This window comes from Natator depressus, chromosome 1 (genome assembly GCF_965152275.1).
Source record: "Natator depressus isolate rNatDep1 chromosome 1, rNatDep2.hap1, whole genome shotgun sequence".
NCBI classification, from domain to species: Eukaryota; Metazoa; Chordata; order Testudines; family Cheloniidae; genus Natator; species Natator depressus.
Genome location: NC_134234.1, coordinates 43,024,362 through 43,049,714, shown reverse-complemented (window position 1 = coordinate 43,049,714; position 25,353 = coordinate 43,024,362).

Genomic DNA, 25,353 nt, shown 5'->3' with positions numbered 1-25,353 from the left:
CCCCCTTGAGAAGCACAAACCAAACTACATTCTTATTACCCATAAATGCTTAGACTCTAGTAACATGTCAGAGAACATAACTAATGGATAACCTGCTTAGAAATTTCCTGGACTTGATTAGAATATTCAAAGGAACATAATGAGGTTTTCAGTTAGAAAACAGTGCTACACAACAGACCCATTTCTGTTTAAAGGGAAAAAGTTAAAATTGCAAATGTTAAACCTGGTTTGGAGAAAGAAGAGGAATTATTTGTAGAAATAAATGGTTAGAATTTCCCATTGTTGCAGCTCAGATTACGTGAAACAAATGTGTTTTGACATTCTAATTCTCCGTAGGGTCAGAATAATCTTTCTAACACACACATTGTCATTTCCTTAAACTAAATTCAGCTGCTAGTGGCATGGTTAACCTTTTCAGGACATTATACCAGCTGTAATTTATTTCCTATTTCAGACTAAAGTTTTTCTGACAGAAAGCTTTGTTCATATATAATGCAGAAGGGGAAGAAGGAGAGTCTTGTGGCTAATGCACTGGACTGAGACACAGAAGATGGGGGTTAAGTTCTGTCTGCCACAGATTTCTTGTGTGGCTTTGAGCAAGTCACTTTGGCCTCAGTGCACAAACGGAGTTAGATGCCAATGTCCCTATTTTAAACATTGAAGTCCTGGTTTCGGCACCACTGCAATGCACCAATCCTCCTTCCCCCAACCCTGCAGGTGCCTAAACTCATTCAGCATCTAAATTTTTGCAGTAAAAAATCCCTAGGCACCTATGTTTTGGTCTCTGGGCATGCACTCTGCTGCCTCCCTCTAGATGTCCTGGTGCCTATCTCCTGTCTAAACCCCAAAGCAATTCACAAACCAGAGGAAGATGTGTGTTCGACTGCCTAAATCACGAGCAGGGCCTGATCCGTAGGTGTGCTCAGAGGCTGCCTAGTGGATGGGGCCTTTCAGGTGAGTTCACACACAACATGAGGGTATGGCTTTCTCTCATAACTTCTAGCCCAGTGGTTCAGGTACTCACCTGGGTTCTGGTAAGATCCCCAGTTCAAGTCCCCTCTCCACCTGAGAAAGGACTTGAACTGAGATCCACTACCTCATGTCCTGATGTGTGGCTCCCTCAGTTTCTCCCGTTGAAGCTGTTCCACTCTGGAAAAATTAAGAGTCATTGGAGCAGGGGGACTGGATCATGGGTCTCCCACATCCTTGCTGAGTGTGCTAACCACCAAGCTATAGAGTCACTTGCATGGTTATGTGTGTGTGTGCCAGGGGTGAAAGTAAGTTAGAGGACTTACCGGTACACCAGAGTCCTGAGCAGGGGGCATGGCCTCAACCGGAAGAGGCAGGGCCTTAAATCCCCGGGCCCTTTAAATCTTGATTTAAAGGGCCACTGTGGTAGTGGCGGCTGGGAGCCCTGGGCCCTTTAAATCACCCCTGAGCTACCAGCTGCAGAGGCGGCTGGGAGCCCTGGGACTCGGGGGCAATTTAAAGGGCCCAGGGCTCCAGCTACCGCTACCGCAGCGGAGCCCCGGGCCCTTTAAATCACTGAGGAGCCCTGGGGGCTCCCGGCTGCCACCGCTACCCTGGGGCTCTGGGCTCTGGCAGAGCTTTAAAGTGCCTGGGGCTCCGCTGTGGTAGCAGCTGCCGGAGCCCCGAGCCCTTTAAATACCCGCCTGAGCCCTGCTGCCCGAGCCCTGGGGAAGTGGTGGCGGGCTCCGGCAGGGATTAAAAGGGCCCCAGGAGGGTAGTGGGGGCTAGAGCTCCAGGGCCCTTTAAATCCCCGCCAGAGCCCCACCACTGCTGCTACCCCGGGGCTCGGGCAGCAGGGCTCAGGCGGGGATTTAAAGGGCCCCGGGGGGTAGCAGCGGTGGAGCTCCGGGGCCCTTTAAATCCCCGCCGCAGCCCCACTGCTACTACCCCAGGGCTTTAAATTGCCCTCTAGGAAAGCCGGTCCTGGTACGGCGCACCGGCTCTTACCGGTACGCCGTGCTGGGGCGTGCCGGCTTACTTTCACCTCTGGTGTGCGCTCACTCATGCTTTCTCTGGCCCAAAGGACTCTTTATGACACAAAATGATTCTGAGTGAGAGAACAGACACAGGCATGACAGTGACTTTACAGCCTGGTGGTTAGAGCACTCACCCAGGAAGGGTGTGGGAGACCCTGGGTCCAGTCCCCCCTGCTCCAGTGAGTCTTCATTTATCTGCAGGGGAATTGGTTCAGTAGGAGAGAGTGAGGGAACCTCGCATCAGAATGTCCCCTAGCCCAGTGGTTCGAGCACTTGCTTGAGAGGTGATGGATCCCTGCCTCAAGTGGAGGAGGGACTTAATTGCTCACATTCCAGGCTAAAAGTTATGAGGGAAGTCCTTCCCCTCCTGCTCCCTCTACCTGCATCTTGCAAAAACAGTGTAAAGCACCTAACTCCAAAGAAGGCTTCTGGCTTTTAATCAAAAGCAGATATAGGCGCCTCCCTGCAGCCTGGACTCGGGTATCTACCTCTGTGAGAAGGGTGCAGCTTAGCAGACGTCCCTCATCAGCATCTCTTAATGTCTTTGCAAGAGAACTAGCTTAGACGGCTCTCCGCCTAACATGCTGGCTTTTGTGAATCACGATCTGAGGGTACATCTACACTAGTGGTTCCCAAACTTGGTTCACAGCTCGTTCAGGGTAAGCCCCTGGCAGGCCGCGAGATGCTTTGTTTACCTGAGCGTCCGTGGCCACTGGGAGCTGCGGGTGGCTGTACCTGCGGACACTCCAAGTAAACAAAGCGTCTCACGCCACACCAGGGGCTTACCCTGAACAAGCCGCGAACCAAGTTTGGGAAACCCTGATCTACACAAAAACAAAAAAAAAACCCTTACAGCGACTCTCGGAGCCCTGATCTCCTTCATCATGCTATCTGGATGCACTATGGGCCTGATCAAAAGCCCATTAATGAAAGGAAAGACTCCCATTGACTTCAATGAGTTCTGGGTCAGATGCAAAATGACTATTTCCTCTAAACCAGAAACACATTCATTGAGACTTGCCTCCCAGATATCAAACGAAGGACCTGATCCTCCAATGAGCATCATTCATGTGGACCCTCCCGCAGAGAACTCTGGATTTCAATGAGGCACTGTGTGAGTTCAGGGATCCAGTCCCATGGAGCTCATTGCAGGATGGGGATTTAACTGCACATACCATTTGTTCCAGTTTCAGGGTAACTGAACCTGTATTCCTACTCTGTGGTCCACCAGGGACACCCACTTTAGACTTCTGGCTTCAAGCCGTCACCTCTCTTGGGCAGAGACCCGTGCCTTACTCCCTCCTTACTGGGGATTTTAAGGCTGCATACCCGCCTGTTTACACTGTGACAGCCACAGCAAGTCAGACTTCCTAAAGGCCAGTGACTGCACTTTGCTTTCTCTTTGAGGACTATGACCAGCATATTGCCCACAGCTATACAGTGCCACACAACTCCATCTAAGCAAGCACATTTATTCTTAAGGTAAAAGCATTATAGAGGAAAACATGGTAAAATGTACTGCTTGGCAATGGTTAGGCCTCATCTGGAATGCTGTGTCCAATTTTGGTCACTAATGTATAGAAAGAATGTAGCAAAACTGGAAAGGATGCAGAGGTGAGTGACAAAGGTGATCAAAGGGATGGAATGCAAGCCATATGAGCAACGGCTGAAGAAACTGGGTATGTTTAGTTTGGAAAGAGAAGATTAAGGGTGAACATGATAGCGGTCTTCAAATACTTGAAAGGCTGCCATAAAAAGGATGAAGAAAAGTTGTTCTCTCTTAACACATAGGGCAGGACAAGAGGCAATGGTTCAAACTACAACATAGCAGATTTAGATTAAATCTCAGGAAAAAGAACAGTAGGACAATGGAACAGTCTGCCTAAGGAGGTTGTGGAAGCTCCTTCCCTGGACATTTTCAAAAGGCAGCTGGATAGCCATCTGTCTTGGATGGTTTAGACACAACAAATCCTGCATCTTGGCAGGGGGTTAGACTAGATGACCGTTTGCGGTTCCCTCTAACCCTATGATTCTATGAAAGAATAAAAAAATCTACCCACATGCTGAAAAGCTTACCAACCTTGGGCTCTGGCAGGTTTCAGTCCTGAAAAGCCACAACTGGGGTTTTTCTGTACTTACAAATTCATTAGCCTTAGATCCAGGACCAAAACTGAGAATGGGCAGATTAGCTATTTATTTATACAGCTCAGGCCTTTGATCTTGGCCTTCTGTAACAGGTAGCCAGCAGACAATGACCTTCTCCTCAGGGTGCAGCTTCACAAGGCTAGGTTTTTGCATAACCAGAGTTAGGGAATTTGCATTAACTTCTCCCTAGGGATTCCCCCAGGAAATCCACTTAACACTTATTGTCCAAAAATTCCATAACTGACTGGCACATTTTCAATATAGTCTCTTGAACTCCCAGGTCTTACATCAGTCCCCCCCCCCACCCCCGCCCCATGGTCGAGCAGTTACATACAATCCTGGCCCACAATAATGCACAAACTTAATACAATAAGGTTTTGCAGGGACTTGCCATATCTGTGACACCATTTTTTTCATACCATCACATTTTGTCACATGTCCCTATTTGCCATAAGGGGATGGAGGAGGAAGGAAAATCTACACTGATAGTGTAAAGTTCAGTAATCCTGTATGTTTCTCAGTCCTTAACTTTCCTGTTTGTGATAATTATTGTATACCCCATAGCTACTACCGATATGAATTTCACACTTGTGATCACAGAAATGAACTCTTCTGAACAGGCTGTTTCATTGGATTGTCAGCAAAGCAAAATGACAGCATTTCCTTTCAGGCCACCAGAAGGAGCTGTTGAATTCCAAAAGCATTTTCTTTTGGGAGAATGAATTCCTTGTACATGAGAGCAGGCAGCACTGACAACAATAAGCAGGCACACGGTCTTGCTTGCAAACAAGTCCCATTTTGAATAGCGCGGGAGATTCTTCCTTGGAGTTTGCATCTTCTTTCAAACCAGTGCTCCCCTGGCTTGCCATACAGTAATTTGCTGTGTAGATAAACCCAAACAGTCAATGCCCACAAGAGTAAATGCAGCCTGAAGGTTAGCATCTTCTCTTCCCAAAGATGATTAGTGATTAAAGCATCAATCTACGGTTGTATCTATTGTGATGGATATTTTGATGCACACTTATCTCTAAAGTTATTTATATAGTGGAGTTCTGGGGCCAAAGTCACCAAAGTTGGCATAGACAAATGTAATTTACACTTGCCTGGCCCCTTGGACTTGAACAGAGGAATCCTTCCCAAGGGAGAGCAAACAATATTGCATCTGCCTGCTGTCCCTTTGGGCTTTCTTCTGCTTGGAGACAGTTTTCAACTTCATCACGGGTTCCCAATAAGCCCTGCTGGTGGCGCTGCTGAGGGGATGTGCTCAATCAGCAGTAGACGCAGAATCTAGGTTGAATCTGGCCCCGGGTGTTTACAGTCTGTAATAACATTGTCAGCTTTAAATTTTCACATCTGCTTGGAAAAATATGGCAAGATATAATATAGTAACGGTGCAGGTATCTCCAAATATAGCATAACAACTGACCCAAGTGGGGAAGCAGGTGCCAGGACAGCACCTCAATATCGTGGTTCCCTTTATCTATCTGCAGAGGAGAGTGGAAATAAGTCACAGTGGTGGAAAGGCTGATTCTCTGCATTTCTGGAAATGTTGCCTTCTGTAAAAATAAATTTTGGGTTCTTCTCAGTAGCAAGTGGTGTGTGTAGGGATAGGAGGGAGGAGAAAATAGATACTGTGCATGGACAAGAGGCGTGCTGGCATCTTGAGGGAGTTACTCACAATGAGTGGCTATCATTGAGTCCTCCAATAAAACAGTAATTAATACTGCATTTTCTAGAATCCTAGAAATGTCGGACTGGAAGGGACCTCGAGAAGCCATTTAGTAGAGCCCCCGGTGCTGAGGCAGGACCCACGTATACATAGACCATTCCTGACAGGTGTTTGTTTAACCTGAAAAGGGAGACAAAGGCAGTCTCAGAAAATCTCTTTCATCTGCTTACTACATGCACTAATTTGATTTGTTTACCAATCTCTGCTCCCTTCCCCCACCCAAACTGTTCTGCTAACCGGTTAGTCTCAATGCAGACGGTAAAACCAGCTAATCTGATTAGTTCTGACACAGAGGAAAGGCTGCTGGGAAAAGCTGAGTCCCTACAGCTGTTTCAGGTTTGATCAGTCTGTCATGGGTTTGCCAAACAGATAGTGCAGCATAACAGGAGCAAGGCAGGATGCATACAAGTGAGCAGTGTGGATGCCGCTGACCCACAATTTCAACCCTACAACTGAGACCACATGAATCTGAGCCATGTTTCGAGTCACGTTCAATGTAGTGACCGAGAAAGTTACCTTCACTTTGGCAGCCTGCCCCTCCATCACATGGAAGGTAAGCACAGCAAGGCAATGCATACAAGCACTGAAGGAACTGCCAGGACAGGAAATATGTATTTGAACCATTGCACTTACTTTCCCATGAGCTAAGGTTGTGGGCTGTATGTACAATATTTTAAGGAGGCTGCAATAGGAAGTGGTAATGTTTCCGGACTTTACTTGGTTAGAAGGATAGAATTATCTGGATCAGCTTTTGGGAACCAGGCTGCCATCTCTTTGCTTTAAAAAAAAAAAAAAAAGAAGTTTGATGTTCATTAATTTTTTTGTCCCTGGCAAGGAGGTGATTATTTTGGGGGACCTCCTTTGAGCTGCCTACATGATTTTGGGAGATGCCAGCCTTCATAAGCTGGGAAATGTACCTCAGTCAGGGGAAAGGACCTCAGTCTGCCCTTGAAAGAAATTTCCATAAATGTGGCAGAGGCCTTCGCCAATGAAATCTTTCTCTATATGCCAGCGTCTCACTCCATGCAGTAAAGGCCCAAGGGTCAAACCTTGGACTCATTTTAGTGAATGGAACTTTCTACATTTATCTTTAATGGGGATAGAATTATGCCTTTTTTTATTCTCAAAGTGTGGGCTTCCTCTTCCCACAACTGGTTTGAAAATATACCAGGCATCTCACAAGGTTGCTTTGCAAACTCCATTTAATTTCCGTTGTGCATAGACTAGCTACTCCAGGGAACTCACCTCCATCATAACACGTTTAATAATTCTTTCTTTTAATGGTAGCTGGATGGAGAGGCAGATAGGGATAACTGCCACCTACTTCAACTATTTCTAATCATTACAAAGCAAGTACACACAAACGTACATGTTTTATTGTACCTCTTTCTTCCTCCTCTGGATGTCATGTCTCCTCTTAGATTATAAGCTCCTCAGGGCAGGGGCTGTCCTTTTTCTATGTGTTTTGTACAGTGTTTAGCACAATGGGCTCCTGAATCCTGATCATAGCCTCTGGGCACTATTGCTATATGCTGTGTTAAATAATAATAATCAGAGCTTGTACAGGCATGGGATAAAATTAGTACAGAGTGAGTTTCCAACTCATTTCAGAGCTGTGGTCCTTGTTGAGGCAACACGGACAATCTAGCCTCTGAATAGAGCTGTTTCCATTTTTAGTGACACCAACTTTTTACCCACACAAGCCTGAATATTCACTGCAAACTAATGGAGAGTGGCAAGATAATTTCAACAAGATGCATGGTAGGTCACATATATGCTTGATGAATGCACCCGGAATACTATTTATCCAGGAAACCTAGAAACTGTTTGCCTGTCAGGCAGCAGAGAACTGTGAGGAAGGGGCTTGAATGAAAAACATGCTGGATTTTGTTACATTACAGCATTCCTGGGTGAGCGTGGCTCACCATTTCCTAACACAGTGTAACAGGGATCCAAATATAACCCAGCATAATGCTGCATTGGGTATCTTCTCTTGGATTTGCCTCTCAGCATTCATAAGATGGAGAGTGTTGGATATATATTTATTGTGGCAGATGCAACTACAATGAAGTAGTGAATGCCAGTAACAGCATGCTGGCACACAGTTCTAATGCGTCAGCCCCTTCCTTCTTGACTAGCTTGATACATAGCATATGAGCATCTTCAATAGGATCATATTTAATATCTGTAGAATATATACATATTTGACTTATGCATTCTGTGGAAACACTGATGAGCACTTTATTGCGGAATAGTTTCTCTGACTTGAGCCTTCAGAAATGCAGCCCTGTATATCTGTTAACAAGGCAAAATCTATGAATAAAATTATAAGTGCAATGTGTGAGAGAAACAAAATAAGAAGCATCTCCTGCTTTGGAGGCAGAGCCCAGAGAAGAACAAGCCCTGGAGTAAAGCCTGTAGAGATAGTGCTAAATTTAACAGTCCAGAGCTGAACGAGGTTTCATTGTTTGAGGGTGAGGGAGGGTGGAGACACAGTTGCTTCCCAAGTTCTGAGCCCTTTTTTCTTTAAAAGAAAGGTGGCTTGGTCCATCAGACAATGCTTAAACTTCCTAGACCTCCACATACACACATCAAGACTTGGTAGTTGTGCTTCATGCAGGGTGGTACCTATAGAGCTCTCCAAATTCCCTCCCACTCACAACGTGGGATTCCCCAATCCTCTCACACTGTGTGTAGAGGAACCGTGCTAGTTCTGCCTTTGGGGGCCAGGGAGTCTGGTGGAGGATTTGCCCCATGCTGTATATGTGACTTTTCATTGCTACACCCTACTTGCAAGAGCCTAGTCTGACATTCTGGTTATGTCAAACCCTAGCATATTTGTTTATTGAATGCCATCAATTTACACGGCACTTCACAAAATGCAGAAAAAGACAGGGCTGCTGTTCCAGACAGCTCACAATCTAGCACGGACTGAAACAAACATGAGACATCAGCTGAGGTATGGGAGAGAGAGGAAAGCAACATCAGAAGGCTTCATGGAAGGGATGGGTGAAAGGGACACTGACCAGGTCAAAAGATTCAAAACTGACCCTATATTTTGAAAGTGACATTTTAAAAAAATGTCCCAGGCTGCCTTGGCAATGCTGGCAGGCTCCACACAGAGCAGAATACTGGCGCTTTTCAATATGCTCACAAGAATGGACCAGACAGGCAGAGCAGAGAGACAGACACGCGTGCCCCTGTGCAAACCAAACTGTGGCTGATGCCAACTTGGGTAGTTTCCCTGTTCAAAGTTACTTTTGCATAGTCAGGAACGGTTGATCACTGTGCCATTTTCAGCCATGAGCAATTTCAGACATGAGTCTGTGTCATACATCTGACTTTGAGACCCGCTGCTCTGACCAGGCAGCTGCATTTTAGATATACAAATAGACTCCTGCAGGTGATATTGCTAGCAGTGAACAGATAATATACTGCTTGGATGATTACAACTGGTATCCGTGGAGTATAAGCGTACTTAGCCATGGAGTGTGCTGGCTGGCTGAGGATTAGCTACAGTTGAGTCCTATTGATTTTCTCTTATCGGTGACTGCACTGTTCTCTTAAAACCTGCTTTAACTGTTTGTAGGGGAAGCCTCTGGAACGAGTCTTTTGTAGCTTTCTATTCAGGGACAGGAAATTTGCTCAGTGGGGATCAATCTAACCAAGAAATCATTTGCAATGTCATACTGGCACTGTGTCCCTCTGAAATGGATACATAAATGAGCTCTGGTCTGCACTGTAGACATTTGGAACAGAACCCAAATGCGTTGACAGCTTTCCAAATATACACAATAGTTGGTGTGAAAAGGCTGTCTCCCTCTGACACTTACAGCCGTTAGAGTAAGGCTTCCTCATCTGAAAAGCTATTGTGTAGTGATGATGTAAACTCTTGTAAAGGAGTTATGAATGTTATGTTATGTCAGAGTCCTGCAAACAGAATAACAATCATAGCAGGAAAACAAGCCAAATCAGGGTCTGGGAATTAATTTTCATTAGCAGACATTAGTGTATTGAACCCTAGGCTCCTGTTTTTAAATCATGTCAGACCTAAGAAATGTGGGTATCCCTGGGAACTCTGCTTATTAAAATGAGCCTGGTTTGTGGCTCTATTTGGAGACAGGAATCTTAGAAGGCTAAATGAAGCTTGGGTAGAGCTGGCACTGGCCTCGTTCAGCAAGAATAACAATTGATGTTCATGAACATGTCACAAAGGGAACAAATTCGTGTAAGGCTGAATCCTATGAGATACCTACTGCCTCCTGGTGAGGGGTTCAGTTACCTCAGTTCCCACTGAAGTCAATGGAGTCCTTGGAGCCAATAGAAAAGGAGTACTTGTGGCACCTTAGAGACTAACAAATTTATTTGAGCGTAAGCTTTCGTGAGCTACAGCTCACTTCTCTAAGGTACCACAAGTCCTCCTTTTCTTTTTGCGAATACAAACTAACACGGCTGCTACTCTGACACTTGGAGCCAATGTGAGCTGAGGGGCACTCAACTAGCAACTATCAGGAGGTGCTTAGCTTCTTACAGGGTTGGGCCTTCAGCTACTGAAGATTTTTTTTGGTTCAGTTAACAGTATAACATCTTTTGCCACAGGCAGCACAAATTTAGTGTTTACATATAAATGTAAGTATGAGCTTGATAAAACCTTTGTGTGAGCTGCTTGACAAGAGTCTAGTAACTACTACTGTCGTGTTGTAGACTTTTGGAAAGTTCTTGTAGCTGAGGTCTCTTGTGGAGCCCTAGCCTCAAAACCAGGGCCCATTTATTTGCATACAGGACCTGGTCCCAAGGAACTTTTACATTGACTTCATTGGACTTTGGATCAGGCCCACAGACACCAGGAGAAACAGAAAAGACAGATCTCACACACGGGCAGGTGGGCAAACTCAGATTCAAGGCATTTTGCTATGGTAGTCATCAGTATTTTTTCTCGCAGGGTTCTACCCCTTTTTGCTGCTGGAAGAGAGGTTTCCCAAAGGTCAAATCAAATTTAACTCTTCTGATTAACTGATATTTTTGTTGGCAGTGGTTCTTGGTTTGCAAGTCCAACATGAAATGTCATATAAGAACATATCTAGTCTTGGCCCAGGAGGAGCGAAATCCCCTTGAGGAAAACCCAGTTCCACCACTACTAGTTTCTGTGTCTGGGAAAGTGTAAAAAATATTTGTAGCAAATCAGAAATCCTAATGGATGGCTGGGCTGGAACAAAATCACTCTGGTCTTTACAGGCTATAAAAGAGCTGGTCAGATAATCCACTGAAGATAATATTCCCTGCGAAGTTTGTCCCTATTTTTTCATGTTTAAAACGTACCCATCACTTTCCAGGGGATTATTATCCACCTTGAGAAACTACCACCATGACTGACACTAGAATGGCCCTCTTTTCTGGAAGACCCAGCAGAAAGGACAGAGACTAACTAGGCATGGAGACTCTCTTCCTCCAACTAGGCATGACCTCTTCTCCCTAAAGCTGTTCCCTCTGGCTCAGGGTTGAGGTGCATCGGCATTAAGGAGAGGTTTGCCCTGCCATGCTCCATGGTGTCCTGTTCTGTGCAGAAACATAAGCCTTCAGTCTCTTTCAATCCAACATCTTTCATGAACACCAAGTTCACTGGCTGATCAGTTGTTTTTGTACTATGCCCATGAGTGAGAGAAATGGGATGGGAACCTTTCTGTAAATCAAGCCCTGAATGTCTTCTTCACCTGTCCAAGGACATGCTCTTCAAAAGACGGAAATCTTGCTGTTATTAAAGTCAGGTTAGTTTGTGTCTTTCTGTAACTTTTACTACCAGCTCCGAGGGAGAGCAGCTTGAAGGGAAAAGATGGGTCAGTCACAGCCGGATCCAAAGCCATTGAGGTCAATGGAAAACTTCCCAATATAAATATAAAGGGAAGGGTAAACACCTTTAAAATCCCTCCTGGCCAGAGGAAAAACCCTTTCACCTGTAAAGGGTTAAGAAGCTAGGATAACCTTGCTGGCACCTGACCAAAATGACCAATGAGGAGACAAGATACTTTCAAAGCTGGAGGGGGGGGAGAAACAAAGGGTCTGGGTCTGTCTGCGTGATGCTTTTGCCGGGGACAGAACAGGAATGGAGTCTTAGAACTTAGTAAGTAATCTAGCTAGATATGCGTTAGATTATGATTTCTTTAAATGGCTGAGAAAATAAACTGTGCTGAATAGAATGGATATTCCTGCCTTTGTGTCTTTTTGTAACTTAAGGTTTTGCCTAGAGGGATTCTCTATGTTTTGAATCTAATTACCCTGTAAGATATTTACCATCCTGATTTTACAGAGGTGATTCTTTTTACTTTTTCTTATATTAAAATTCTTCTTGTAAGAAACTGAATGCTTTTTTCATTGTTCTTAAGATCCAAGGGTTTGGGTCTGCGGTCACCTATGCAAATTGGTGAGGATTTTTATCAAACCTTCCCCAGGAAAAGGGGTGCAAGGTTTTGGTGAGGATTTTGGGGGGAAAGACGTTTCCAAACGACTCTTTCCCAATAATAAACCCGGTTAGACGTTTGGTGGTGGCAGCGAAAGTCCAAGGGCAAAAGGTAAAATAGTTTGTAACTTGGGGAAGTTTTAACCTAAGCTGGTAAAAGTAAGCTTAGGAGGTTTTCATGCAGGTCCCCACATCTGTACCCTAGAGTTCAGAGTGGGGAAGGAACCTTGACAGAGGCTTTGGGTTTGCAGCTCCTGAGTGAGACACTGGGGTCTTGATTTCCACACTAACATTCTCCATTGCTTCCTTGGAGTTACAAATATGTTTGCTTTCAAGATATTCTCTGTCTCTCACTGTGTCTTTTGTTATAGACCTGCAAATGGATGTGTGGTTTTGTTTTTATTGAAACAACTGCTTCCTGGTAAGAAGGAAATGTGATTCTGTGACGAGTTGCCTGAGCTTCATGTTAGCGTCCTGTAGTGCAGCATTTGAACTGTTCATTTCCCAACAGAGGAAATAAACTGCAAACAACATAGTTGTGCAACTCAGGCCAAGGGAGGCAAATGTTTTGTTCCGTAAATCTCTAATGTGCTGGAAAATATTACTGCACTCTTTCTTGACACAGTAAATTTAAGTACAGGCCCAAACAAAAGCACTCCAGTGACTTGCGCTGAGCAGCATGGAAAGCATTTTGGTGTCACTATTACTGTTGTCATGATGATAAAAAGGACCATTATTTGCAACATACCAAATGAATAACATTCAAAGTCATATGGTAAAACCAAAACTGCTCCAAGGTCTGCTCTGTCTCTGTCTTTGTTGACTCTTCACAGAAGATACTTTTCACAGAAGATAAATAGAAAGTTCAGGGTGGATATTTTCACTTGAGCCTGTTTCTAATTGCTTTGTTTTTCTTCTGAGCCCTACATCTCCATCTTTTTTAGATTTAGTATGTACCTTTGGCTACCACTGTCATTCATCCTCTTCTGTGTGCTACTTATTATATAGCTTGGTGTGACAACAATTCACTGAAGTCTTTTTCTTGTAGCAATAGTCACTGAAACATATAAAGTTAAACAACCTAAATTGTGGTGCAGGCCCTAAGAGGTCACTTCCCCTTTTCGGTTAACATTGTCCATGTGAGACCACGTCAAACTATTTGTTTGATTTATTGGGGAAAATTCATCCTTATTTCTCTTTGCAAACACACTTTAAATTGTAGTAATTTACTGTTTGCAGTCTTGTTGGTCCCATGATAAGGTGGGTGAGGTAATATCTTTTATTGGACCAACTTTTGTTTGGGGAGGGACAAGCTTTCGAGCTTCACAGCGCTCTGAGGCAGAACTCTGAGGAGGTCGAAAGCTTGGTCCCTTTCACCAGCAGATGTTGGTCAAAAAAAAGATATTACCTCACCCACCTTGTCTCATAAATTTACTGGTCCGGTGAAATGGGTTGAACACTTCCTGCAAACACATCTCAGCCTCTGAGTGTGCAAAGAGCCCTGCCCTTTGACTGTGTCATTGCTTAGTTCTTCATTGTTTGTGATGTGATTGGTCACCAAAGTCTCACGGCATGACTGAATGACTGAAAATTGCTTGTATGAATGTTTAAGGGAAATGACAAGAGAGTCATTAATACCATTTTAAACAAGGTAATGGCTTTTCTGTGAATAAATGTTAATACCTTTTCCACTACTTATCCAGCTCTAAGCCAGATGACCTTTCGTGTAGACATTTACAACAGAAAAAGAGAAACGGAAGAAAGGAAAATACTGTACTATATTGTCACCCCAAAAACCAGCAGAGAAATCAAGAGATCAGCTGCATCTCCCATTAAAATCAGTGGCTACCGGACATTTGTGGCAATGCAGTGTGAGACTGGCAGGATTTTGCTCTGGATTTAAAAACTATCTATTTTCTTCTGATGATTTTTAAAACAATTTATATTCAGTGGGGAAAATCTTCTGTTGCTATAAACTATTATAGCTCCATTGGCTTTAATGTGTCTATATGCATTGCTATCACAACAATCTGTTTACAAGCCACCTCTGAATCCAGCTTCTAGCTCTGCCCCTGCTCACCAGCTATTCCTCCTCCCCTGCTGCTGCACTAAAAGGCAGAGAAGCATGAAGGGTGCTGTGAGGTTACAGGAGCAACCCAACAGCATATCCCTAAAGTAACTGGGAGCTTCTGTTGCTCCTATAAAGACCTGAAATTGGATGACGTCATTAGCAAGCACTCAGTCCTTATCAGTCCCGCTCAGATTCAAAGCTGCTGTGCTGATCGCAAAGAGAGATAAAACAGTAGGCAAAGCATTTAAACTTTTACTAGGTTTAGGTGCAAATATTTTATCTATGGTCAGCTAGAATTTCCTCATTGTTTCATTACTGTAATTTGGAATTTCACAATAGTCGTAGGGGTAGAGCTCAGAATACGTGTTCCAAACACACAGGCCCCTGCCACACACATGCTAAAGGAAGATCACCATGGACAGAACTCTCCTGGCCACATAGCTGGGTCTACACTGGGGGTTCTGCTGACATAGCTATGCCAACAAAACATTTTTGCTTTGACCAGGTCTGCACTACAAAGTGAGCAGTGTATGAAATGGAAATCAAACTGCAGGATTCAGATCCAGATTTCCAAACATCCAGACACCAAGCGTATTGACAGTTGGGGCTTACGTAAGTCTCAGTACAAAACTCTCTATCCAATTTCCAGAACAGTGAGCTGGCTCACTCCTGGTGCAACAAAATGGTGCTCAGTCTTAGCCCTGGTCTGCACTACAAAATTACTTAGATATAACTACATCGCTCAGGGGTGTGAATAATCCATAACCCTGAGCGACACAGTTATACTGACTTAAGCGCCAGTGTAGACAGAGCTATGTCGGCAGGACAGCTTCTCCTGCCAACATAGCTACCACCTCTCGCAGAGGTGGAGTTATTAAGCCGACGGGAGAGCTCTCTCCCATCAGCTTAGAGCGTCTTCACCGGACGTGCTACAGTGGTACAGTTGCACTGGTGTAGCTACGCCGCTGTAAATTTGTAGTGTAGACCTGCCCTTACGTTCAGTGCAATGCAAAACCCCTCCTGTAATAGCATTGCCTTACCCTGGATCATCAATTTTTAATTAAGTGTAAATAAAATCCCCTTATTCTGTAGTGACATGTCAGGCTTCAGACTGTATTGCAGTAACAAGGGCCTATAAACACTAGAACTAGTCAGAAATTTTCCAACTGAACATTTTTCCCATCAGAAAATGCGGATTTGTCAAAATAGAAACGTTCTGTTCTGAGTTTCCTGCCAGCTCGCCCTGCTTGGCTGCTGTGGAGTGGGGAGCCTTGAAGACCTGGGAGCCTTGCCTGAACTGGGGCTGTCAGGCTCCCGGCTAAAGAGCCACGAACCTGGAAACCCTGCAGGCTCTCAGGGCTTCCAGGGTCCCGAATTCTTGACAGGCAGCTTGGAGGGCTGTCAGGGCTCTGGGCAGCTCGGAGGACCTGGGGAATATTTTGAAAAGATCTAAACAAAAATTTTATTTTGATTTTTCTAAACAGAGGTTTGGAGTTTCTCTTCCCCAGGACATTGTCTACACAACAGAGCTAAGCTGACTTAAGTTATGTTGGTGATCATAAATCAGTATAATTACAACGCTTGTGCACGTTCACACAATGCTTCCTCTGTCAGAAGAGTGTGTCCACAGCTGGTGCTCTAGGATCAACAGAGAAAGAGCAGTGCACCATGGGTAGCTATTCCACTGTGCAGCTCACCATCTTCTGCTGCTGGTAGTTGTGGGAATAGAGAATGAATCACAGTGCATCATGTGGGTGGGCTCACCATCCCATGATGTATTTTTCTCCATTCCATCATTCCATGGGCTTCCAACTACGTTTTGCACAGGTTTTCAACAGCCCCTATAAACTGTGCGCCCACCATCAGTCTGAAAACATGGATCCTGCAGTGCTCTCCAGTCTTGTGATGAGCATTATGAACACGATGGCTGAATGGCTGAACTTGCAGTGTCTACATGGCGGGGTGGGTGGGAGGGGAGAAGTGTTCTGCATGGAATGATTTGTAAGAGCACTCCCATGTTGCACATTAATTGGTCCATGTCGTGTAGCATCCTGCCGGTGCACACTAAAGGTCCCCTAGTGCGCTTTAATGTAAGGAACCTCTAGTGCACACCAGCAAGGTCACACCTCTGTAGCAGGCATTGGTGCACCATGGAGACAAACCCTGAGTCTCTGTTTCTGTGTAGATGTTTAGCACTTAACAGATACAGTATAATTGGGGTATTATAACTCAGTTATACATTTACTGCATGTTTAACAATATTTGAAGATGGTCTCAGTATTCTAGGAAGGGCAATCACACATAGCTCATTACATAGACACTATTTCCACAAAAATCCTCATTCATTTCTCTTCACTCATGTATACTGTCATATTTATATGATAGCTCACAAGCATGCTAGGCATGTCACAGATCAAATACAAAGACGTGATCTCTGGCCCAAAGACCGAAATGAGTAAGAGTAATAAACAATGGGGCGGGGGGGACGGACGGACGAGGAAGGACAAGGGTTACTTACAGGAATATGATTACTCAGTTATGGAATGTACACATCTTCAGAGTTCCATTAGTTACCTTTTTTAAAAAAACGTTAATTTTTGTTTTGAAGGTAACATGGAAGAAAGTGAGATTTAGGAGGGATTAGAATGAGCATTTTATATGACAAATTAACTGCATCTAAATGACCTACAGTGATTCTTTTCTTTTTGATCTGCAACTGGAAACACTTTCTTGCTGAGTGTTTACATGTTTTCTAGATGAATGTAATAGCTGTAAAAATACTTGTAGAAGGGTATAAACAAGGCTCCTGCAGGTAGAACCACTATGGCTCCTGAATTACCTACCTCAACAGCTCCTCAGGCCTATTCACAGGACATCTCCCAGATTCCTTGTGTTCGCTTCAGAGGCTCAGAAGGAAAGCGCATGGCAGAGGATCACAGGAAGCTGTGGCTTCACTAATTCCTCTGAGCATGTGCATATTAGTTGGAATCCTGCTAATGGCTCCACCGTGTGGCATAACTTTCACACTGCATCTGAATGGGATTTTTCTTGTGGTGGCTAAGTATTTTCTCTCCCTCAGTCTGGTTACATTTGCCCAGGCCATTGAGTAATTCTGAGAGGGTGGGAGCTCTGGACATTATGATGTGACAGGCTGCGTGCATTTCTTTGAATCTGGATGGAGTTGCTGTCTTTCTGTTCTGCACAGCATGAGAAGGGAATAGAAATCAGCTCCAGTTAAGAAGCACCAACCACACCCTTCCAACTGTTTTGATAACCAAACTCAAACTGACCCTTCTCAGAGCTTCTGAAATACTTGGGTAACTGTTTGTTTTTATGCAACTCTGCACTGGGGCCAGCTAGCACCAGAACTCCAGGTGGCAAAATACCAAAAGAAGCACCCCACTTGCAGCTGCATTTTGAAGATGCAAGCTCTCTAGTGGAGTATCCAGACTTCTGTATACTTCAGAAAACTGAACCACATCTCTGAATCACTGGTAATGCCAACATGCTTTACAGTACACCTTATCTGAAGATAAATTGAAGTCCTGTTTCTGTAGTAACTGCACATACCTTGGTTTTAAACTTGATAAAATCCCCTTATAACCATCCATTGTCTCCATCTCTTAATAGCATTGAAATTATCTTTTGGCTACTGGAGAGGATTTTGTGATATCAGTGGAGAAATGGAGTGTGTGTGTGTGTATATATATATCCCCTTTGGTTTTAAAGTCAACTTCTTCAGCAACTTCTAAGGGGCTGCTTTCTGTTTACAGCATTAAAATATAAAGGGAGGGCAGACTCACTTGGCAATCCTAATATAAACATCTCAAAAGGTCAGACTTTCTTAGCAAATTTCCATTATTTGTTACAGATTCCTAACACATTAAAATTCTGTAATAAATTGCCTTCCTCAGAAAAGTGGAAAGAACCCCGAATGGAACAAATTAGACGACTCTCAAAACAAGGACAACAGTGAGAGTAGTAAATGGTACATAATTAACTCCTGAGCAGACTTCAGGCTGCAATCTCAGGTTCAGGGTTGTAGAGGTGAAAGAAGGCAATTGGAATTGAAGTGCTTAGCTTTTCCATGTGATTCAGGTCACATTACCTGAGTTACAAAATGACAGTTTACAGCAGATTTTTTTTTTTAATCGTGAGTTCACTCAAATAAAAATGGTCCCTTTCTTTTAAGACATGAATTATTTTGTGGTGTGTATGTCTCTAAAAGAGATACTTTGGCACAGGCAGCTTTCACAAGCTGTTAAATGCAGTGCTGTACCTTGACTGAGGCTGTACCCTGAGAGTTTGACTTGCTGATAATGAATCTATTCAGGTGTTTCTTCGTTTGAATGTGTCAGTTGTCTTTGCTGGTGAGTTTTGAGGCTGGAGTTTGATGGCATCTCAAAACTTTGTTTTTTCCCTCTTCAGTTCAGTGAAGCTCTCTCTCACCTTCCAGATTGGCTAAACATAAGTACAAACTAAAGCTGTAACAATGGATTACTTCTGTCCACTCAGGGCACTTCTCTAGCCTAGAGAAACACAGCATCCCATGTAACCCATTAGCTTACATATGAGAGAATTAACTTGTTAGTTACTGGAGTAAAACACTGTGTCTTCTCAGCTCTAACAAATTGTTGCTCCACCCCATTTAAGAAATTGGTTCCCAATAATTGTAGATAGAAGAAAAGAGGAAAAAACACTAGACTTATGATTCCTTAGCCTTGATTTTATTAGTTACTCTAGGTTACTGGTATCAGTGCAATGCACTGTTTTGTTAACTGTCAGCCATAAGTCACAGAAATAAGAGAAGAGTGCCATTGTGTGAAATCTGCATGCCATATGAAATCTGTGGCCACTTCATAGCTGATCTGCTGATGTTGAGAAAAATTGTGAATAAATTCCAGCAAATCTGTGACTTGCCAAAATATCAGCAGGTATTGCAGCTGCTGTCTCAGAACTAAAGGAAAATATGCATGAGTGTACAAGGTGGTATTATTTATAATTTTCCTTCATGTATAGACATGAGGGGCCTGATCCGAAGCCCCCTGGGGTAGTGGAAAGACTCCTATTCCTGTCAATTTCAGTGGGCTTTGGTTCAGGTTCTAGGATCAATATAGTACCCTGATAACAGAAGTCAACTTTGCTATAATGGAGGTGTTTTAAGGATTTGTTAGTTAATGGTTATAATGCTATATAATACTATATAAGTGTTCAGCTAATCAGTGTGTAAAAAGCAAACCGCTCTAGGAAACACCTGAACACTATCGACGGCTTATTAAAAATTCTCTTGAATGCCAGCTTTTTAAAGTGAAGGAAAACGTGTTTTCCCTAGCAGACTCCAAAAGGTGACTATTGTGCCAAAGAAAACATAGCAAACCATGTATTTTAATACTCTTAAGAGAACAATGTTTAATGTTACACACAGGCTTTTGTCTTCCAAGACATGACTTCAAGGTTCTCTTCTAGTAGCTTTTAGTGATGTCATTGACTAAAGTGCAGTGGTCCTGTGTTCCTTATGCTGCTTTATGTGTTGCTGTACCATCCTTAACTGTAGTGAGAGAAACACACAAACCTGAGATCAAATCTTGGCAGGGAAGCAAAGGAAGAAATTATTTTTTAAATCTGTTTTTAATTATTTTTAACTCTTGATCTATACACACACCTTGTTAGTGCACTAGGATCTTACAGAATGTTTGTGTATAATTCAGAAAAGCCTTTCAGTTCATCTTTGAGTTACTCAAGGCTATAATTGGTGACAGGTTTCAGAGTGGTAGCCATGTTAGTCTGTATCAGCAAAAACAATGAGGAGTCCTTGTGGTACCTTAGAGACTAACAAATTTATTTGGGCATAAACTTTTGTGGGCTAAAACCCACTTCATCAGATGCATGGAGTGGAAAATACAGAAAGCAGTATAAATATTACAGCACATGAAAAGATGGGAGTTGCCTTACCAAGTGGGGGGTCAGTGCTACAAGGCTAATTCAGTTAAGGTGGAAGTGGCCTATTCTCAACAGTTGACAAGAAGGGGTGAATATTAAAGGAGGAAAATTACTTTTAAGTCTGTTATTGAGTGTCCAGGGAGATTGAAGTGTTCTCCTACTGGTTTTTGAATGTTACAATCCTTGATGTCTGATTTGTGTCCATTTATTCTTTCTACTTAGAGACTGTCCAGTTTGGCCAATGTACATTGCAGAGGGGCATTGCTGGCACATATCACATTGGTAGATGTGCAGGTGAACGAGCCCCTGATGGTGTGGCTGATGCGGTTAGGTCCTACGACGGTGTCCCTTGAATAGATATGCAGACAGAGTTGGCAACGGGGTTTGTTGCAGGGATTGGTTCCTGGGCTAGTGTTTTCTTTGTGTGGTGTGTAGTTGCTGGTGAGTATTTGCTTCAGGTTGGGGGGCTGTCTGTAAGCGAGGACTGGCCTGTCACCCAAGGTCTCTGAGAGTGAGGGATCGTCAAAGTGGCAATTCTTCAACAACAAAACTTCAAAAACAGACTCCAATGAGAAACTGCAGAACTGGAATTAATTTGCAAATTGGACACCATCAAAGTAGGCCTGAATAAAGACTGGCAGTGGATGGGTCACTACAAAAAGTAATTTTTCCTTCTGCTGATACTCTCACTTTCTTGTCAACGGTTGGAAATGGGCGACGTCCACCTTGATTGCATTGGCCTTGTTAGCACTACAAAAATAATTTTCCTCCTTTGATATTCACCCCTTCTTGTCAACTGTTGAGAATAGGCCACTTCCACCTTAATTGAATTAGCCTTGTAGCACTGACCCCCCACTTGGTAAGGCAACTCCCATCTTTTCATGTGCTGTAATATTTATACTGCTTTCTGTATTTTCCACTCCATGCATCTGATGAAGTGGTTTTTAGCCCACAAAAGCTTATGCCCGAATAAATTTGTTAGTCTCTAAGGTGCCACAAGGACTCCTTGGTGTTTTTTCAAGGCTATAATGTTTAGCCAGGGCTAGATTACATTATTGACTGAACAGTGATAGACTGTAACTGACTAAATAACGAGGCGCTTACCCTGCCAGGTAATACCTACCCTGGCCATTCTCCAGAATTCAGCACTGGAGGAGGCCACAGAGGTTTACTTACTTTGTACAGTGCTTTACAAATCTTTTATATGAACATCTTTGCTCGTTCCAATCCACTCTTTTAATCCTTTTTTATTATTTCTCTCCCTTGCCCCATTTTTACTGAAAGATAAAAGAGAAATCCAAACTCCCACTTTGAGAAAGGGAGATGGGGACGGGGAGATGGGCCCTGTCTCCACTTGAGGAATCTTCATCAAACTTTCTCATTGTCACTAACAGTTCAGCTCTACTTGACTTAGCAAGGATGGGAGCCCTGTACAGACAGGCTGCTGCTGGCTTTTAAAAAATTTATTTATTTAAGCAGTATAGCATGGTCCCCTGCTGAGGGGGGAGTTCCATGACAGATGCGTTTGTTGTGGTGTTGGGAAGAGGAGTTCATGTAGGGGAAATCTGGAGTTTGTCAGCTGTGACAGTTTCCTGTCATGATGCCACGGGTAGAGCAGCTGATTCTGCTCAGTCTCCAGAGTCCTATCTGATCCTTGCATGTCGCTGGACCCCATTCACAGGCCACAAACTCTTGAATGTCTGCTTCTAAGTTGAGACATATAATGGGGCTTAACATGTATTTTTAAAAATGCGATCCACCTGAGCCTTCATTATAGCATCATCTTTAGGAGCTGACAGTTATCGTGAAAAGAGGTGGAATGACAAGGCTGATCACATATAATGTACCCTATATCTGCAGGTGGGAGGTGAGATTTAACTCTCTAGCCACATCCATTAATAAAGCACTTAACGCTGTCCTTGCTTAAGTCCTTTGAAATCCTACCATAGAAGATGCTATATATTATTACAATTGTTTTATTTTATCTATATTGCAAAGAGGAGATGGTCTGGTAACAAAGGGTAAAGGGAGAGGTTTTCAAAGGCACAAACAGCAGTTAATGACATGATTTTCTGTAGGAGTGTGATGGACGGTGTGTTCGCTGGTGGCTAGGGGGTTAGGCCTATGTTTGCCAAGACTCTAATCTTCTCCCCCAGGCCACGATCACACCCTGTGGCAGTCTGTCTTTTGATGCGAGTTGACCCTAACTTCCAGTCACGTCACCAATCAGTCTTATCTCTCCTGCTGTGAGGGGGATTCCAAGGAAGATATGGGGTCCACCTATTGACCCCTGTGGATGTCCAATCCCAGATAGGGCTTTCCAAAGTTTCCCCCAGGGAGATTCTAGAAGTGAGGGTTTTCATGCTCCGGTTAATGAGGAAGGTTGGTAAGGGAGCCCAGGCCCTCCCACTCCACTGTGCTCTGTAAGAGGTACCAATGTCCAGCACCCAGGAATGCCTTCAGGCTGCCTCCCTAGGCCCCACTTCCTACCACGCACTCTCTTGCCAAAGTCTTATAGCTTGCCACAGTAAAGGAAAAGATAAGAGTTGAACTGCCAGCCCCTCTGGGCTCAGTAGACAGGCTTTTTCTCTCAAGAAGGTTTCTGCAGTGCTCTTTCCCAGGAGCTCTCGGGGTAGGTCTCTTTCTCTGCTCTGTGAGGCCCCTTCTGAGCTGCCTGGCTGGCTCCCTTTTAAGCTCCACCTCTAGCTGGTGCATGCCCCGCAGGTGTGGCTGGGCAGGGTTGCCTGGGCCCTGAGTTGATCCTTATTCCCTTCAGTTCCAGTGTGGGGTTTATACACCCTGTCACAGGGAGTTCGGTGCCTAGCTGCCATTTATGTCTCTATAAATCACCCACAAAATGGGGGAAAATTCTGTCCCCTCTAGAGCCACGGAGGACCCAGACATCAATGGAAAGGATGCATTTCTGCTGGTCAGGTGGAGAAGGAAAGATCTGGAGAGCTCCATGGGAGCTCCATGTGCATCCACAACCTGTGGGGTCAACTGGAGTGGAGTGGGAGCAAGGTAGGTTGACCCATGGCTGTGTGGATTTGCTCGCCATTGCCCCAACGGAGGAAATATTGCCCCTGTGTAGGCTGCAGTAGCAGCCACAGAACAGCCTGGGAGAAGGATTGCTTTTCTCCAGGCCCTGAAGAACACGCTTACACCAAGCGTGGCTGTAGGAGAGGGTTTAGCTTTCAGTGCTTGTTATGAACAGCACAGTTAATCTTAAGTTTGGAAGTCATGTACTATTCAGAAACTACTGGGCATTTCGCATTGTTGAGGGGATCTTTGAAAATGTTTTCCGACTCTTTATAGGGTTAAAAACTCAATCAGAAATCAATGGCCTTTCAAAACTTTGAGCATGGGACATTTGAGCTGAGCCATGTAGCCGTGTGCCTTAATTCCATTGTTTATATTGCTTGCCAACACAGCAGCAAAACCTGATATGAACTTTAAGAGCTGCTCCTCATTTTAGTTCCTTGAAAACAGCCAGTGCAAATACGAGGGAAAATTTCAGTCCTGGACTGGCTAGTTAAACTGGCCTAGCTAACCGTTCCATTCAGATGACAGTGCAGGGCCTGCTCCCAATGAACTCCCACTGTCTTCATTGGGAGCAGGATCAAGGCCAAAGGAAGTAAAATAATAGAATGCTTAGGATATTTTGGACCTGATCCAAAGCGCATTGAAGTCAATGGTAATCTTTCCATTTACCTGAGGCTTTGGGTCAGAGTTTAATGGCAAGCCATTCTGACATTGTTTCCTAAACAACAGCACAGATTCAGGCAAGATAACAAAGGAGCCAGTGTACATTACAAACATTTAAGTAGACAAACAGAAAGGGAGAATAGTTCTTTGAGAAGTCTGGGGATAAAGTCTAGTTCAAAGAATCAAACTTGCTATGGGCCTAGGGCAGGGCACAGGAACTAGTGGGGTGACAACATTGAGCCAGGGGCTGAATGGGAGTGCGGGTGCAGGGCTATAGGGGGGGAAGGGGAGATGTAGGGACACATGGGGATGGGGGTAGTTGGGATGCCTGAGTGGGGATGCAGGGCCACATGGGGACAGGGGCAGATGTGTCTGACTGAATGGGAGAGGCTAGGGGTCAGCCAGGGTCTGCACTGGGGAGGCTTTCCAACTCCTGAACAATTGCCCCCCACCCCTCCCCCCAAAAAAGAACTGTTCCGTACTTCTCCCACCCATACCCAACAACCCTCCAGGTTCACTCCCAGGCTCCTTCCCAGCAATTACTTCCCTCTCCCTCAGCTCCTCCATTACCCCTGACTCCCTCAAACCTTGGCAATGTGTCTAATGTAGACAGGGTCTACACAGCTTCAGTGCTGGCGGCTGTGTCATCATCATCCTCATCAGAACTCCCCGCACCGGGGTTTGTAAAAGGTGCTTTATCTTTTTATGTTTGTAGCAATTACATGTAGAGTGGGAGAAGAAAGCAAATGGAAACTAACCCAGTCTATTCCCAGCATTACTCACTTTGCAGTCTAAACAAGATAAAGGTTCGTATCACAACTGAAATATATCTGTAGAGTTGGATTTAGGGGTGTGTGTATGTGTGTCTATAGGGTGGGACATGTTCCCTCCCACCCATTCCAAAGCTGCAGAACAGGACATTTTGCTTTAGTTGGAGAATTCTGTCAAGCCATAACAGCTGGGGAAATGAACACTCTGTCTGGGCAAACAACAGACCTCGAGGGGCACATGCTGCTCTGGCACATTTTATTTTTGAGTGGAAATTAATAGTTTGTTCTGCTATTTAGTTAGAGTTATAACATGGTATATGTTTTACTAGAGATAAAGTTTACTTTTACTTTGGCTATGATTATGTGCATTTAATATTTATACTGCAACAGCCGCCAGAGGCCCCAGTCAGAACTGGCGCTGGGGTGTTAGATACTGTACAAAAGCATACCAAAGACACTTCCTGCCCAGGAGAATTTAAAACCTAATGATTTTGGTTCATTTCACACAAAGGCTATTCAGTAAGGGATGCAGT